Raw genomic sequence first — 12,910 nt, forward strand, 5'->3', positions numbered from 1 at the left:
GAAAATCAACATCTAAATTTATTTTTTGAATATCAATCAATAGCTTCTTGACCCGCGCTTGTTTTACTTCTCAGCTGATAATGAAATTTATAAAGCGGCTTGTATAGAGCGCCTCGGGTAATTGAAAATTGAATGCTTTATTTTTATTTCTGCCATATTTATATCCGTTTCACTATTTACAATCAACGCGTCATCATCAAATTTAATTAAATTTCACGAAATTCTAGGACAGTCTCTCTCTAGTCTCTCTTATTGCGGTGTTTCGTGGAGTATCGCATGCACTCCGGCCCACAGACGGTAAACGAAGTACACGGAACTTACTGAAGCTCACGAACACAAATATGCGACCCCTAATCGTGGTGAAAAGTATACTGTTATTTGGCTCTGAGCGAGAGCCGAGAGATCAGCTGATTGGCTGACGTAACAGGTGATAGGTTTACTGAGATTGGGTTGGTGATATACGAAAAAAAATTAACATGTCGGTTCGTTGCCATCTGAACGACGACTGATTGTACGAGTGAGTGAATATATGTAAAACGATGTTACAAAAGGACTCGGCAAGGGACTCGGCAGTCGAGTGGAGCCACAATTTGTTTTTTCACCATAGTTAATGACCAAACCTGTTAAATCTATCACCCTTCACCTCTAGCGGGACTACTAGAGTAGCGTCGGAACCTCATGTAGCGAGTTTATAGACAATTCAAGTACAGTTTCGTTTGGAGAAGCTGATAGGTTTAGCCAAAATATCGGTATAGTTTAAGGACCGTAGAGAGTGGACTATGAAAATATGTCCTAGGAACTACCTTAACTTAATATAATCCATGAAATAATTAGGCGCAAATATACTGTTTGTTCTTGTTCATCCTAGAAACTCTTTCAACTGCTTCTTAATCTGTTCTGAAAAAAAAGGAAATTAATTTTTCGCGTTTTAGGTTTATCATCGGTGAAATTTCTGTTATGGAAAAATGCACCTCATAAATATCTACGAGTAAGTGCCACTATGAGGACAAATAAAACTATAGATTCTTACATTTGTAGGCACATATTTACGTGTGTGATTGGATAAGACGATCACTTTCGTCAGCAGATTGCGGGCTCATTTGGAAAACCAACTGAAAAAGCTTGTTATTAGAAACAAGAAAGACCTAGACGATGCTATGAATGAAGAGACGATGCTTTACAAGTAGCGGGTTGAATCCATGCCAAGAAGACTGAATGCTGTGAGAAAATATAAAGGCTTGCCCACTAAATAATAATTATATTGGTTTATTTCAAATATTATTTGCCTAACTCTACTTTATATAAATGTCCGTGGTGGTCAATTGTCCACATTTTCTGAGCTATTCAAACGATCCATTTTGTACCGTGAAGAGAGGACACTGAGTTCTGCCACTTATTCGAATGCGAAACATGTGAGATCGCATTACTTCCAACTGAGAGTTTGAAAAACTTGACTGAAATCGTGAACGTGATAAAAATTTATTTACTTTGGGGAAAATTGCTCATAAGAGCAGAGTGACCCTGTGGGAAAATCCGTCAGTAGCGAACTCATGGTTTTAGTAAATTCGGAACTGATATTGCACACAGTAACAAAGTTATCCGATGACAGCAAGATAACGCCACATGAGCAAGGTAACGCCGCATTTTTTGGTGCGTGCAGCCGGCTACATAGAATCATAAGACGTTATCACGTCAAAAATTCCGTAGTAATCGATAAAGGGAGATCGATAAAATAAATTTCATAAATTTTATTGTATTGAAATTCAATAGTGACACAATAGAAAAGGTCACACATTTTCTCGACACCAACTCGAATTCGCAATTTTGGCAATCAAAATCCAATGCGTGTGCTTCAAGGTAAACCCTCATCCCGAAGCAAGCATGTATTTCGCTCGGATGTGTTTTTTAAGTGTACTATTCGGTTGTGCCTGAGTTCGACGCCCTGAGCATGAAGGACCAAATGACAGAAAGAGTTTTTTTCAAAAGCGATGCCATTCTTAGGTGGCATAAAATTGTGGGTCACTTCTTTTGCGGTAAAATACCATTATGTACACCGCAAATTTGAGAAGGAGGCCAATATATATTTATATAAAGAGTGGTTTAATTTCAAGGGCCGATGTTGAATGTGAACCACACCTAAACATTAAGTTTTTTCTGCATTTCATTTGAAATTTTTCAATTTCAGACTAATACACAATCGAACAACGCGTTAAAGTTATTCGGGCTTATTACGAAAACGGGCGTTCAAATCAAAATACATATCGCCCACTTCGTAATTTTTTCGGTCAATTTAATCGTCCAAATGTGCGTACAATCGGAAAAATTGTGCAAAAGTTTGAGCAAACCGGGTCTGTAGGAGATGTGAAAACACCAGTGCATGCTCTTACAGCTCCTACTGCAGAAAATATTGCTGCTGTTCGCGATAGTGTGGTTGAAGAGCCGTCCACCTCAACTCGTTGTCGTACCCAAACAATTGCACCTATCAGGTGATCAGTGATGAGGCACATTGCCGGTCAGGTAGTTACTGTGAATAGTGTTCGCTATCGTGAGATGATAACGAACTTTTTATGGCCCGAATTGGAAGATATGGATGTGGACGATAAGTGGTTTCAACAGGACGGTGCCACTTGTCACGCAGCGAAACGAAACAATGGTTCTTTTGCGCGAAAAATTTGATGGCCGAATAACCTCACGAAGCGGCGATGTCAATTGGCAGCCAAGATCATGTGATTTGACACTGTTGGATTTCTTTCTTTGGAGTTATTTGAAAGAAAAGGTGTACTTTGATAAGCCAGCAACAATTCAAGAGCTAAAAGATGAGATAATTCGGCACATTAACGGCATAGAACCTCAATTATGCCTCAGCGTCATCGAAAATTTGGACCATCGGATGGAGGTGTGCCGCCGAGACCGATATTTTGTTCTATACGTAATTGAGCCATATCAGTATTATCATAATAAAGAGAAATGATTTCCTAAAAAAATTGTATTTTATTCAAAATCAATACTGGCCTTTGAAACTTAACCACCCTTTATAAAGTGTATACACTCTTGTCTGCGTCTGTCTATCAGGAAAATTTTTAGATCATCTGTGTTTCTGTACTTTTTGCTTACTTAATACGTGAAAGTAGAAAAATTTAAAAAAATAAATAAATAATTGGCGCGTACACTTCTGTTAGGTGTTTGGCCGAGCTCCTCCTGCTATTTGTGGTGTGCGTCTGGATGTTGTTCCACAAATGGAGGGACCTACAGTTTCAAGCCGACTCCGAACGGCAGATATTTTTATGAGGAGCTTTTTCATGGCAGAAATACACTCGGAGGTTTGCCATTGCCTGCCGAGGGGCGACCGTTCGAACCAACGACCTCTCTTTGAATTCCGAATGGTAATCACGCACCAACCCATTCGGCTACGGCGGCCGAAAAATTCAGTATTTGTAAAAAGAACATGAATATAAATGAAATCGTAGTCTGAAAAAATTAAGACATTCTAATAATTTTATTTTTTTCCTTTTTAGTCTTAAAAGTAAATGTAATTTAATACTATTGAATAAACTCGAGTATTGCCATTTTACATACTTCTTAACCTATCCATTTATACCACTAAGTTGCGTTAGGTACTGCCTTACTTTAAAATGAGTGACTTTTCAGTTCATATCATCATAAAAGCTTTTTTTTAGTTTCATTCCCATTCCATAACTTCATTCCCATTTGCTTTTTTTATTGACCGATTTTAGTTCTTTTTTAATTTTTGTATTCCTACTAAAACTATTTCTGCTATTTATAAAATATGTATGCCATCTCAAAATAGCCAAATTCGAAATTTGAAAGCAATTTTCGTTACAAGTTCAGTTAACAAAAGCGCGGTAATATTGAATTGTTTATTTTATAAAATACACTAATATTTGTATCATTTGGCTACTTTCGTTACTGGTACCCACTCGTTATTTTTTCGATATTTATTCACTACACGTTACTTTGCCACGGCACTATGTTTCGTTAGTTCTCAGCGAAGTGCAGGTACACCCACAAACTTGTTTCACTACTGTAGGTTTCCCCTGCAGGGGAGATGCTGACAACAACATACCGTTAATTATACCGCCGAACGCTTACACCTGAGCGACGATGATCCGGTCGATAGCCAGTGTGTAATGATATGGGATAGTTTGTGAGATGAAGGAATTAATGAGTTTAAAGAGAATAATAAATGGTAATTAAGTTTTGTTCTCTTTTAACTTTCATGAATCATGAAGAAAATGCAATTTATTGCGACTCTACGTTTACAAACAAATTGGTTGCAAGCAAGTGAAGACGTTGCTGTTTAAAAGCTATTTATATAGAATTTTATTTTATACAAAAATAACTAACAGTTAATTTATACAACAATACGGTATGGAAGAAGGTGCATGGACACAAAATAATAACCTGACGGACGAGGAGTTGAGGCAAGAACGTGAAAATCGCAAAAATGTAGAACCAACTGAAGCTGGATCAGCAGATGACAAATGTTTCTGGTGGACATTATGTTGTTACAACACTACATCTAATGACGAATGTTGTTGCATTAGTTGTATTAGTTGCCTTACTTCTCTTGCTTCTCTTTGTGCTTAAATAATAAGATTATATTTACTGTTTTTTATTAAGATGATATTAGTATATGTTTAAAATCATTTTATACAGAGCAATCATAACCAAAATTGTTAATGCAAAAAAAAAAAAAAATTAATTAAAACAAAGTCTAATACTTTCGACTTTAGTGTCAATTACATTGCTTACTTACATGATTCAAGTATATAGGCTTAGGTAAGTAAAAAATATTGGAAATTGTTCATTTAAAAAGCGCGCGTAAATGTCAAAATTTTTTATCCTGGGATGCTGGTTCAACTGTCCTCTATAGTGTCGCAGAGTTTAAGCGTGATCTGTCAATTAGCTTCTTTTTGGCATTTAATTATTTAATTCAACCGCAAGTGTGCTCTGCGATTTTCACTATGGATACAAATATCGAACAAAGAATTTGTCTTAAATTTTGTGTGTTGAACGGAATTTCGTGTGTTGAATCGTTGAAAATGTTGCAGAAACCCTTTGGCGAGTGTACTTTATCAAAAACATGGGTATATATATGAGTGGTATAGCGCTTTTGCAGAGGGCCGAGAAGTCGTGGAAGGTTTGCCCCAATCTAGTCTGTCGCCCATCAACGTCTTGAAAGGATGAAAACTTCGAAAAAGTCAAGGAAATGGTGCTGGAAAACCATCAATTAAGTTTGAGCAAGGTAGCTAGTGACCTCAGCATCTCTCACGAATCAATTCGCAACATTTTACATCATCAATTGTGTATGAGACGCGTAGCAACTCGATTCGTTCCAAGAGAGTTGAAAAAATTCATCGGGAAAAGGTAGCTGAAGACATGCTTGAGCAAGTGAATTCGGTCCTAACGTTTATACAGTGCATCATAACAGGTGATGAGAAGTGGGTATGCAAACTAGTCAACAAGCGACTGAATGGCGCGATCCACATGAGCCGAAACCCCAAAAAAAATACCAGTCTAACGGTTAGACGCGATAGAAGTGAAACCTTCCGTAAGACAAACTGAGAGAGAATAAGACGAAAGCAGCATTAGGAGCGGGATAATTATAGGTTCATTATAATATTGCTCTAAAGTTCATATTTTATTTTCTTCATTTTATTATTATTCATCCTCAATGTTTTCAATTTCAACAAATGATACGAGTGTCTTATGATAGATAAAATATGATACAAATGCTTTGGTTTCGATGTTGTCAAAAAAAATACCCAAACGGACCGAAGAAACAGACTTACAAATTTCTTCCATTTTCGTCTACTTGTATTCCTATAAAAATTTATGTCTCTTCCCACCAAAGCTAAATGTATTAGTATATTTCTTCTTGTATTTATTCAATAATTTGGTCCGAAATCCCGGCGGTACTGCAATACCGGGCCAACCCGTGGCAGAGGTGGAGCAAGCCCTTAAAACACTCCGCCCATTTCCAAAAATCAGTTTAACATTTGTTGTCCTCCGACGGAGGATCTATCAGATGTTAAGCTGATAAGAACAGATACCACACTACCTAGTCAATAGATTTTCTAATAAACCTTTTGAGAATTACACGCTCACAAAAATTAATGTACGAAATATTTATACCGATTCACTTAAACTGACTTTCAGTATCTAAACCAAAAATAGAAAAGCCAAAAAACTGTTTTCAATAAATAATCAGAAATGTCCTACAATGCAAATTTCAAAAAAAAATTTTTTTCTTGTGATTCGAACCAAGAATTTTGGATCGGAAGCCCACAATGCTAGCCGCTCGGCTATCGCGCCATACTGTCGGTGCTGGCCTAAAAGTTATTTAGTTCATCGCTACGTTTATATGTAATATTCGTAGCCAAGTTGGTCGCTTTTTCGTTTCACTTTTTCCCAAATCACTCCCAACGATTCTAAAGAAGTTTTCACTTCAAAAACCACGTCAAAGTCGGTCAAAAGTGAAAGTCATGCTACTCGTTTTCTTTGATTATGATGGTGTTGTGCACTCGGAATTCAATGCAAATGGTTCTACGGTAAATAAAAAGAAGAAGTAATGCGACGTTTGAGAGAGAATGTGCGTAGAGAGAGAATTGTGTAAAGAAAACTCATAGATCTTGCACCATGACAACGCACCGTCTCACAAGACTCATATTGTGAACACTTTTTTGACCAAAAACTCGACAAATATCATCGAACAACCACCGTATTCACCGGATTTAACCCTCTGTGACTTTATGCTTTTCCCACGACTTAAATTGCCGCTCCGCGGACGTCGCTTTGAGTTGATAGAGGCCATTCAGGAGAATTCGCTGAAGGAGTTGAAGAAGATCTATTCAAACGCTTTGGTGCCTAAAAGGTGTTTTGATGACTGAACTAATCGTTGGCATATGTGTATTGCTTCGAATGGAGTCTATTTTGAAGGCGACAAAATAAATTTTGATAATTAAACAATTATCTTGCGTTTATTGAACAATTCACGGTACTTTTTTGGCAGAATGTATGTGTTTTACTTAGTTCGTAGCTGCAAACAAATTTTCTATAAATTTGTATTTAACAGAATTACTTTCGGATAGAAGGGAACTGCCTAAAAGTTCACCAGGTTTGTACTTAGACTTGAGGCGAGCAAAAGTCGGCAAAACTCATGATAGCTATCGGGATCAGAGAGTCTCTAAACGAATGTTTTCATTATATTGAAAAAGAAATGTGGATGGTAAACAAAATTAATTTATATGAAGATTCGCGAGGATATTTTTTTACGCCTTCCACCAAATGTGTAAGAAATTTCGTTTGTACAGAATGAAGAAGCAGAGAAGGACGCCTAAAAGTCATTTATAAAAATCATAGTAACAAAATAATAAAGAAATTGAAGAAACAATTTTCCTAAAACTTTCTTGTACGAGACAAGAAAGGGACTAACTTGCCAAACCATTCAGAATCGGATAGAGACTGAAAAATACTATAATTTGAAAATATTAAAACCCAGGTTATTTTAATATTGGGTAGTCGAAAAAGTCTTTTCGTATTTTGTCAATAGATGTCGTTGGAGCCATCTATCTCCAGTGCTACCAATTACATTGTGTCATATCATAGTGTTGGAAAGCTGACATTTTAAGCTTCATTTAACCAAAAAAAAATTTAATTCGGAGAAGTTAAAAAAAAGTTATAGCTGTTCAAAAATGAGTGAAAATAATGGAGAAATTCGCTATATTTTGAAATTTTTGTATAAAAATGGGAAGAATGCCACGCAAGCCACCAATGAAATTTGTGAAGTTTACGGAGACGATGCTGTATCAGTTCGTGTAGCACAACAATGGTTCGCTCGCTTCCGTTCTGGAAATTTCGATGTGAAAGATGCACCTTGCTCCGGTCGACCTATCGTTGAAAAAGTCGGTGAAATTATGGAAACGATTGACCAGGGCCGTCACATAAGCTGCCATGACATCGCCAAGGCACTAAACATTCATCATCAAGCGGTTTTGAACCATCTAAAAAAGGCTGGTTACAAAAAGAAGTTCGATGTTTGGGTACCACATAAATTGTCTGTGAAAAATTTAATGGACCGAAATAACATCTGCGATTCTTTGCTGAAACGAAATGAAATCGAACCATTTCTGAAGCGAATGGTAACAGGAGACGAAAAGTGAATCAAATACGACAGTAAGGTGCGAAAAAAATCATGGTGCAAGGGTGGTGAAGCTCAACAAATGGTCGCAAAGCCAGGATTGACGCCTCGAAAGTTTATGCTGTGTGTTTGGTGGGATTGGAAAGGAATCATCCACTATGAGCTGCTCCAGCCTGCTCGAACGATTGATTCTACACTTTACTGTCAACAACTGATGAGATTGAAGCAAGCAATCGAAAAAAACGGGCAGAACTGGTCAGCAGAAAGGGCGTCGCCTTCCATCAGGACAACGCTAGGCCACACACATCTTTGATGACTCGGCAAAAACTGGGAGAGCTTGGCTGGGAAGTTTTGATGCATCCACTATATAGCCCTGACATTGCACCATCGGACTACCATTTGTTTCGGTCAATGCAGAACTCCCTTCAAGAGAAGCTTGTTAAGATTACTTGTCGCAGTATTTCGCCGAGAAACCATAAAAGTTTTACACTGATAGCATAATGTCTCTAGAAGAAAACTGGCAAAAGGTGGTCGACCAAATTGGTACATATTTGGTTTAATAAAGTTCAATATAAATATAAAAAAAAATGAGTTGAAGTTTGATTAGAAATACGAAAAGACTTTTTCGACTACCCAATATATGGTACATTCAAGTTGCCGTAAAGTCATTGCCAAAACCGAAGTTCAGTCGATCTCTAATCATAAAACATTCGGAGTTAGAAAAGTTACTAATTTACTAGTTTATATTTTAAAGTTTAAGGTGTGCCTCCTTAATATACTTGGCGTCCCTAATATTAGTAACAGTTAAGAAAATGTATTTATACTATAACATCTGAAGGCTTCATATCCATATTGTTATTATAAACCAGTTGTAGTATATAATTGTTAGAAAAAACTTAGTCGTGTTTGTTAAATTACGTTGATCGGATGCACCGTGGCGGGAATATGCGGAAAGCGGTGCACTTGCTCGTATAGGTGGGGGACGCTGCACTTGCGCATAAATCTAAAATCTGTAAACTAAAAGTTTTAAAAGTAGTTAGCTTACAAATATATAATTACAACTTAGGTATATTTGTAGATGTAAATTAGGCGTTGGACGCTGCCTTGCACATCTGTGAACACCTACAAATAAAAACAAAAATAATTCAATTAATTATCAAAATTATAAAAAATTTTTATTGACAAATAGCTCAATCGAAATTACTTACTGTGATATATGCAAGGTGGCGACGACTTTAAAGGGTGATGAATTTAGAGGTATCAGGTTTTAAATTGAAATAAAACAACGAAAATTCAAATTGGTTGGCAACCTTTTTTGTTTTTGTCTAGAAGCATTCCTGACATACATTTTTTAAAGATAAACCCTTTCCAATGCTGGCCGCAACTCCGCCCTAATGCGGCCATCCCTAAATACCAATTTTGAATGACCCGCTAGAGGAGTTCGGGCGGTATCTCGTGAAGAACTGTAGAGATGTTGACTTCCAAAAGCTCAATCGAGGCTGGTTTGTCCACAAAGACTTTTCCCACCCGCACAAATAAAAATGCAAGTTGTGATATCACAAGATCTTGGTGGCAAATCCATTGGTCCGAGACGAGAAATAAATTTCTCACCGAAACGACGACGCAGTAAATCCATTGCTTCACTGGCTGTATGGCAAGTAGCGTCATCTCACCAAATATTGTGGAGCTCACGAGCTTCAATTTCCGTCATCAAAAAGTGATAGCATTCGCAATTCACTGTTACATAGGCGGTGATTTTCAATGGATATAATAGCTGCTCTTGAATGGCTACCCATTCAGCCTAAAATGGGCCTCATCGCTTTACACCATAAATTGGCCTGAGCGCGCGATAAACACCTTTCACAGAGCGCCGATTTTCGTAATACAATTGTATAAGTTGTAAACCTTGTCGATGCGTAAGACTTTTCATGATGAAACATCAATGAATACAAAAAAAAATACGATTTAGTGTGACAGTAGGTAGGTGAAATGGTTGAAGTACCAGTTTGGACTCTTCAAGTAGCACTAAAGCGCCATTTTGATACCACTATGATACCTCCAACAGGCAGAGGACTACAGCCAGCCAGAGCTGTTGATATAATGGAGAAGATTGATGGGATTTAGGTTGGTGCACTGCCCCAGGCTATTGAAGAAATAAGCACCCAGTGACCTTAATCGTCTAGCTGCCAAGCCCGGACATTTACAGAGAAAGTGCTGAACAGTCTCCTTCTCTGAAAGGACCCCACAGCTTCTGCAATGGGGGTTAAATCGTAACCCTAGCTTTTACGCGTGTGTGCCGATCGTCCAGCGATCAGTAAACACAGCTACGAGTTTAAAAATTGAATGGCGAAGAGTCCAAAGGACTTTCTCAGATTTTACCCTCGATCCAATCGTGCCTAAAAAAATGTAGTTTCACAGTAGTCACGCGAGATCTGTCAAAGAAAACCTATTGGAAAAAGTACCTGCAATCTGATTATCTCTTATTTGCAGAAACGCTGTTCTAAAAACCTATGAAGGAAAACGTTTAATAAGAATTTGTACAAATGCCTGATCGGGACTTACATTTATGAGAATTCACAAAGGAGTGCTTCCCCTAGCAGAAAGACAACTTCAAATGATCGGCTATAACCAGAAGCACGACATGATCGACCTAAATAATGAAAAACATTATTAATTTTCAAAGTAATTTTCTTTTTATTATAATATTTACTCGAATGTTTACAGTTTACAAGCGATTTTTAACGAATAGACAATACCAATGCAAAGCGCCTCTGATTTTCTGTGCTCACAAGTTGAGGAGAAAGTTAAAGCATACCCACCAACAGTAGGTGGACTAGTCGAGAGACCTACACCTCACCTTCTATTTTGCCAATACTTCATGAACGATGAACGAAGAATATGAGATCTACTGAGATTCTCAAAAGCGTACATACCTACAGCTTGGGACGCCAGTATACTAAAGTGGCTCCAGACTATAGTCAGTCTGGCCGTCTGGTTCAGAGCCTCACATGAGGTTTCTTGCAGAAGCTGTGATTAGATAGAAACATAATACACTAAACAGTTCCTGTCAAGATGCTACGCTACTTCAAGAATGTTCTTCGGATTTATGGAAAATCAAATCTTCGAGTAATCAACAAAATTCGTCTAGACTCGGTGAAATACCTGATTGGATTAGCCAAAAAATGGGTATTCCTTAACGTCATGTTCATCAGTATAAAACTGGACTTTTCTGGGCACCACAATAAATCTCTATGATCTCACCAATCAACTTCGTTATGATAACACCAATCCTAAATTGAAGAGCTTCTTTCATGCTAGTGGTTGGACTCCTTTTTACCTTTGATATTGTTGATAAAAATGTGTAAAGTATTTAGGTATAAAGATATAAATATAATATTAAAAAACTATTTAAATTTTCATTCTAAATTTCACCATTTGCTTTTACACAAACCTTCACACGTTTAAGCCTTTCAACTATTGCAGCACGCACGGTTTCCATGGATATTCCTTCTGGTACACTATTGCGCCGATGTTAACCCCTTTTTGGCGGAAATGAAAATATCTAACGCCTTTACCAGACACGCCCCACCAAACCATTACGGAGGCTGGTTGGTGGCCGCGCTAAACCCTTGCAACAACATTTTTTGCGGGCTTAGCATAGATTTTGTCGTTTTGCTTATTAAAAGCTTCATTCGCAGTGAAAATTTTCCCATCAGTGAAAATAATATTTTCATGGCCGTTGACCGCGTGCAACCAAAGAAGCTGCTTGCATCTGTCGAGTCTAATTTTCTTCGCGTTGTCAAAAGATTACCAGTCTAGCGACTGAAGGCTTTCATGTGGGAATCACCTCTGACTAGTCTTGACATGGATCTGGTCGATACATTAATTTCTCGGACACGATTTTCTGCTTTCTAAGGGGATTTATGCGAATTCTTTCTCGAACGGCTTTTATGGCTACACTGGTTCGACCCACGCGAGGACGACCACTTCTTTTTCTGTCTGTCATTCAGACATTTTCCCATTTTTTTGTTATGCAATCAGTGCAATGCGATTTTCCTTAGCTCCCCACTGCATTGTTAGCAAGCGAAATTTGCCACGAAACTGAGTATAATTTATGAGTAGACAAGAATAAACCAGGGAATTTTTTTCTGCGAATTTTTTATCGCCGGATGCATTTTAAAATTTTTCACAGAATTTATGGCAAGATTAAATATGAATCAAATACCAAGAATTCGACTCACGCGAGGGCTTTTATCAAGCAAATTCCTCTTGAGTTAATAAAACAACATATTCTAAATGGGCTGGCAATACATTCTTTACTAAATAAATACTTTAAAAGATACCATAAAATGCACTTCACTAGCTAGCGATGTAGAAAATCTGCCTTCATAACCAACTTTTTTGAGCTATACCCCCAGCAGTAAAAATAGGATTTGGAAAAAGGATGCACTTTATGTGGAATATTACTCTGAACAGAATATGTAAGGTACACATACGTGAACAACTTTTCAGCCCATGTCCTAAATAACAATCAATCTTAGCGAGAACTGATTTTTTTATTGTATATTGGGTATGGAAATAAGTTTCCAGTTTCCTTTCTTAGCCAAAGCTACGAATTCTTTATACAATTAAATAATAAATGATATTCTTTACTCCATCTTTCAGGCAGCATACGGATTCCTCTGACGAAAAATTCGACTTCTTTTGACCCATTCATTGAGCCAGTTTGCGATGCTCTCGTAAGAGGTG

The 12,910-nt window shown here is 37.5% G+C and overlaps 1 protein-coding gene and 1 non-coding gene across 2 annotated transcripts in view; both read right to left on the minus strand.

The window, feature by feature from the left end:
* LOC128867045 (uncharacterized) overlaps positions 1-12,910 on the minus strand; it is a 34,373-nt gene that overhangs the window by 5,244 nt on the left and 16,219 nt on the right. The window lies entirely within an intron of this gene.
* Positions 5,913-6,106, minus strand: LOC128868972 (U2 spliceosomal RNA). Its single transcript, XR_008455188.1, has one exon. It is a non-coding gene; the product is annotated as a U2 spliceosomal RNA (small nuclear RNA).

This window comes from Anastrepha ludens, chromosome 6, assembly GCF_028408465.1.
Source record: "Anastrepha ludens isolate Willacy chromosome 6, idAnaLude1.1, whole genome shotgun sequence".
Classification (NCBI taxonomy): Eukaryota; Metazoa; Arthropoda; class Insecta; order Diptera; family Tephritidae; genus Anastrepha; species Anastrepha ludens.